The following is a 6,263-nucleotide window of genomic DNA, read 5'->3' on the forward strand; positions in this document are numbered from 1 at the left end:
TGCAGCTAAGAAAGACTTTGTGAGATCAAGAGCTTAAATGGTGCGAAGAGTGTTACAATACACATTATGCACAGCAGTGGTAGTCTATTTTAAAAAAGGTGCCATAAGAGGTAGAAGAGAGGAGGAGAAGAGAAAAGCATTGACACACAGTGCATCTTATAGTACCAGATAATACCATATTGAGTATGATTAAAAGTGATCTACAAATCTCTTACAGTAAACTTGTAGATTCAAAGTTAGCTAAAAAGCATTTTGATTCAAAGGTACAAAGCACAGGAAACAGTGTCTTCCACTCAAGTGGTTGGGCATTTAAAAACCTTTTTTTTTTTAGATGCTTCTTGTGGGTTTTCAGTTTGAATGATGGTAGGAAAAAATGATAGAGGAGGTAATAATAGGTTGTCACACATAGCTGCGGTCTGCATTATTCGTGTATAATCGGCATGTAACTGTCTTTCTGTTTCCGTTTAAAGATAGTTCTTAAAGATGTATTCTCTGAATTAAGAATGTATTGCAGTACCTTACTGTTAAATTCTAAAACCTTTTTTTGGTCGGCACCAAAGTGTGTGCAGTATGGACTTGGCTACTTCCTGCTCGTAGCCATGTATGTCAGGGCTTTGTGTGAGAGAAAAGAAGAAAGAGATGCAAGGATAGATGAGAGAGAAGACAGAAATGAAAAGGAGAAACCAGGTGACAAATGATGATAATGAATGATTGGGATTACGATGAAATGCCAGTGCCAGAGGGAGAAGAATAAGATGAGAAAGTAAGTACACGAAGGGGATGGATGGTAGTGGGGCAGGTATTGTAGAATATGGATTAAGACAGGATTGATGGAGGTGGAGAGAGGAGTCGTGAGGTGAGCAAAAAACGCTAACCCTGGAAGGCCGAGGAGCCCGTGTATGTTTGGTATTTCATAAAAAAATGAAAACTAAGGCTTACTATTCCAAATGTCGATGAAAGTTATATGTAATATAAACATTGAAGGTGTTTTAGGTTTGTCAAGCCTCCCTAACTATTACCTTTCTTACCCCACTCAAAGTAGACTCATAATCTTTTAGTCAAAAAAGAATAATAAATGAATGAGTTGATGCAAGAAGGCAGATTGAGCACACATTCTGCTTCTTCTCCCCAAAATGTCTCTCTCTGCCCCCTTCTCTCTCTAAAATGAGTTAACCCCGTTGGAAATAGTCCTCTGTCTCTGAGATTGATGTTCTTCCTTTCTTGTAGTGCACTGAAGGGATTTGTTATCCTCTACCATGGTTCTGTGGCTGCTTATATGTGTCTTTACAACGTGCTGCAACTATCTGAACAGCAGATGTCCTGGTGTTTGTAACAGTTAGCCTTAGCAGTCAAAAGCTGTTTTTTTACAATAATTAGAAATCTAAGAAGAAAAAAAAAAATGTGTGTGTGCATGACTTCTAATTTGATATTGTTGCAATATAAGCCAAAGGCAGAGTCTGATACATTTCATTTGAAAATGAAACCTCGGTCTGTACCAGTCAAATTTACCATTTTTTGACGGTTACCATCCTTCTACGCAGGAAGATTCCTTTTCACTTAAACTCTAAATAAGCACTCACTTTAATATTGAGCAGGAGAACGGTGCTTAATTTTAATTAACTCTGACCTTGGAATAAATACATTGTCTTATGTGAATTAACTACAGCCTTTTGTCTTTGACAAAAAAAACCTCGCTTCCAATCACAACTTTAGCATTCTGCTTCAGTGTGCAGTCTTTACAATTCCAATGGGGCTTTGTTGATTCAGTTCTATTTCCTTGTTTGACTTTCTTTATAATTTTAAGTAGAGTGGATGTTTATTTAGAAAAATAATAAATGATTAGAGCAGAGAAGCTAGTGTGGGGGGCAGAGGATCAAGGGAGAGAAAAAGCATGTTGATTCATTTTTGAACTCCCAGTGGAAGACACAAGGATGGTATACAGACGTGCATGAGACTGACTGGAAAATGTAATTCTGAAGTCAAGTCATTCAGTCAAATATATTTGACAAATACACGTTTTGAGAGATTTTGTATGCACGGTGCAAAATTGAATGAAGTAGAAGCCTGCGCTAAATATTCTAGGAAACCTCTTTTATTTTGTGTCTTTTAGTCTGCCTATTTCCTCAGTGATTGTGGAGCTCAGAAAGAATAAAATTATCCTTTAGCTGCACTTCAGTTTCGAAGCAGTTATACATGTGAGAGAATCCACCTTTTTTTAGTGCTCTTATCAAACTCAATCAAAAGCCTGGGTCAACCCATTTAGCCATTATAACGTAGCTGATGGAATATTTTGTGTATAGCAAATTGCTGTTCTCTTTTTTCTAGACATCATAAGAGACATTCATCTAAGCCATGAAATAATGGAGAGGCATTTAAGAGATGATAGTACAGATTCAAGGACGCTGACATTACCTTGTTAACCTGCTAGAGTGCCAACACTGCCTGTCTGGAGTTAGTTTAAGTGTATCAGCAAGCAACTTTGAGTGCATTAGTGCATACTTGGTGTGCGTTGAGCATCCACATCAATCATGTGCCTGATGCATGTGTCTTTGCTAGTTTAAGACCAACGCAGTTGTCAATTTCCCATCCAACGCCCACGTCATTAAAATAGCAAATGCACCTGCGCCTATCTTTGCGTCTGGTCTTACAGGGAGGTGTGTTCAGGTGAATTCTTGCCGTCTGGAGGCAGCGGGAATTGATCGCGCCATTGACAACAAAAACCTGGTCTAAAGTCAATAGCACAGCATTTCATTGTTATTTTAACTGTGAATTAGTAAAATGGGCCAAGGCTTCTGCACAACACACTCACACTATGCTTGTTACACACACACACACAGGGAAGCGCAAGCAGCACACCAACATGCAAAATATTACAAATAAAAATATGACTGTGCAACTCCGCAATAGTAATGCGTCAAGGTACAAAGGCACCTGTCTTTTAAACGGAATAGGAGATGACACTCTGGTTTATTGCATGTTACGCCCAAAACACACCTATGATTATTAATGAAGACACTTTTGATTCATGCTTTTGGCCTACAGGCACTTTCTTTCGCTGTTAAACTAGCAAAAGTGGATTTGGTCATGCCCTAAAAGCACCTGCGGCATGCACTTAACACCGTGTGCATATATTGTTAAAAAAGGGCCCCTGGTGTGTTTGTCAGAATATGTGGTTGTGCCTCAGGTGGTGAGAGCGGTCGCCTTGTGATCAGAAGGTTAGTTGTTCGATCCCAAGCCCTTCAGTTCCATGTCAAAGTGTTTTTGATCAAGACACTGAACCCTGAATTGGAGGGTGAATGTGTGTTAATGTTTATCTGATGAGCAGGTGGCACCTTGTACGTCACCCACAGCCACAGTGTATGAATGTGTGTGAATGGAGAATGGTCCCTGTACTATGTTAAAGCACTTTGACTAGTCCTTAAGACTAGAAAAGTGCTATGTAAATATAATGTAATATTAATTTACCTTTCTCCCTCTCTCTGCCCTCTTGAGAGTTAATTGACCTCTGACTGAAGATGTGCAGACGGAGTATGAGACTAGTGGTACATGAAAGGGGGGGGGCTAAGAAAAAGGGAAAGTGAGGATGAAACGAGGAGGAAACAGAGGAAGCAGGTTGGACACAAGAAGGAAATATGTGACAAGAAATGAAGAGGGGCAAAGTAAGTCTGCAAATTTGTAAAAGGCAGATGACTGAGAATGTGAAATTAAGGTTAGAATAGGGATGGTTGGCAGTGCCAGCTGTGTTGCCTTCCATCGGACAGCTGCGACCTTCATAAGGGCCACAGTGCGTGAGTGAACAGGGTCAGACACACATGCATTTATGCAAAGTCTGGTGCTAACAGATGCTGAGACATGCATTAGCATTCCTCCGTCATTAGTGATGAGTGGAGCAGAGCAATGGACTGGTACCACATACTCGAGAGCCACTTCTGATCTCATATGTATGCACCAAGGACTTTCCAAGGATTCTACTGACATATCACATAAAACATCCCTAACATCAGCACAGAAAAGATTTGCTTTTCCATGTATCCACATATCCTGGTTATATAATTACACCAAAAAAGATTTTGTGAAAAAAAACTTGATTTGTGGAATAAATGTTTTGTGAGCATGTGTGGATGTGAATACAAGCAGACAGTGAAGGTAAGCAAGAGATTTGAGCATGATAGTGTTATCATACCTCGGTCTAACATCCCCACGGGACATTAACAGTAGGGATTCTTCTTCAGATCCTTTTGATAATCCCCGGAGCTCACAGCGAATGAGCGAGCAGCCATGACTAACACACACAAACATACACACACACACAAACACAAACAGTCTGTTATGACTGACTTCATATTTGTTTCTGTGGTCTGCTGTGTGTGCGTGTGTGTCCTTTGTTTTATTTTCTTTCACATCCAAATTGAGGTGTGCGATAGCCGAGAGACAATTGGTGGAAGCAGTCCTACCCAACCCTTGATTGGCTGTAGCTGGGGAACCAAGTGATATTCAAGAGCCAAGATGGCGGCAGTTTGCGGGCAGCAGGCATTCCTCATCCTCCTCTTCTCCCAACCGGCCACAATTTTCCTTTGTTTAACCTTTGTGTTAGGTTAGGTACCTGCTTTTTTTAACAGTAATGTAGGACTGCCAGGTGAGTTAATCTTATTTTCTCCTGTTTAATTAGTTAGGGAGCTAAGTTGTTTCTCATTTTTTGGACATTTTTGTTTTTGTCAATTTCTTACTTTCTAGACATGATTGTTTATTATTTTAGTGGTAGGTCATTGTAAAGTCTTGTATAAGTTACCTATATCTATGTTTAATTCTATATTTTCTACTTAATGTTAAATAAGTTTGTGATATTCAAACAAATAATTTGATTTGATTTGTGGCTAATTGGGAGATGGGGAAGATGGGGCCTTTTTTCATGTTGTGTCCTAGGCACCCCTCTCACACAGACACAGACACACACACACACACACACACACACACACACACACACACACACACACACACACACACACACACACACACACACACACACAGAGTTCACTGATGTACACTCACCTAAAAGATTATTAGGAACACCTGTTCAATTTCTCATTAATGCAAGTATCTAATCAACCAATCACATTGGCAGTTGCTTCAATTCATTTAGTGAATGTCAGAATGGGAAAGAAAGGTGATTTAAGCAATTTTGAGCGTGGCATGGTTGTTGGTGCCAGATGGGCCAGTCTGAGTATTTATCAATCTGCTCAGTTACTGGGATTTTCAAGCACAACAATTTCTAGGGTTTACAAAGAATGGTGTGAAAAGAGAAAAACATCCAGTATGCGGCACTGGGCAGCGGCTGCACGCCAGGCAGCCTCGAAACACTACCGTCTCACCGGGAAAAGTTTTGACTCTCCCGATTGCCACTCCGCATCTGGGTGCCAGTGCCACCATTTCTAACCATCTAAACAACTGCTATAGTATGGATTTAAATAAAACTTGTGAGAACAATAGTGCCAAATAATCCATGTTAATAAAAATAAAGCAGAACACATTCAGAAGACAACAAAATAACTGTTAAACACGTTTATGTCACATCAGAGTGGCAGCTGATTTAACACATTAGACACCAGGATTAATTTTAGCCTGGCTGTTAGCCTGCTCTGGACCAGGCTAACTGCAAAGAATACATTTCCAAGGTTTCTTGGCTAGCTTTAATCCAACCTGGTTTCGTGCAACCAAGTCAAAGATAAATTCACCCAGGATAACTTGAATATTCCAGCTTAATCCCTTATCCTGGTTTCGTGCAACAGGCCCCGGGTGATGTCAATCTTAAGGTTTTAAATGTCCAGACTCATCTGACCTTGCCCCAACAATCAGCACAATGGGTTCTTCTAAGCAGTTGTCTAGAAAACTGAAACTGAAAATAGTTGACGATCACAAAGCAGGAGAAGGCTATAAGAAGATAGCAAAGCGTTTTCAGATGCCAATATCCTTTGTTTGGAATGTAATTAAGAAATGGCAGTCATCAGGAACAGTGGAAGTTAAAGCAAGATCTGGAAGACCAAGAAAAATATCAGACAGAACAGCTCGCAGGAGTGTGAGAAAAGCAAGTCCAAACCCATGTTTGACTGCACAATCCATCAGGAAAGACCTAGCAGACACTGGAGTTGTGGTACACCATTCCACTATAAAGAGGTACAAATATGGTTGTCATGGAAGAGTCATCAGAAGAAAACAACCAACAACCAAAGGTACGTTTGGAGAAGAAAGGGCAAAGAATTTAATGA

The 6,263-nt window shown here is 40.1% G+C and overlaps 1 protein-coding gene across 3 annotated transcripts in view; it reads left to right on the forward strand.

Moving 5' to 3' along the window:
• The window catches only part of LOC116704400 (alpha-1,6-mannosylglycoprotein 6-beta-N-acetylglucosaminyltransferase B), a 110,260-nt gene that overhangs the window by 52,830 nt on the left and 51,167 nt on the right, over positions 1–6,263 (forward strand). The window lies entirely within an intron of this gene.

This window comes from Etheostoma spectabile, chromosome 2, assembly GCF_008692095.1.
Source record: "Etheostoma spectabile isolate EspeVRDwgs_2016 chromosome 2, UIUC_Espe_1.0, whole genome shotgun sequence".
Classification (NCBI taxonomy): domain Eukaryota; kingdom Metazoa; phylum Chordata; class Actinopteri; order Perciformes; family Percidae; genus Etheostoma; species Etheostoma spectabile.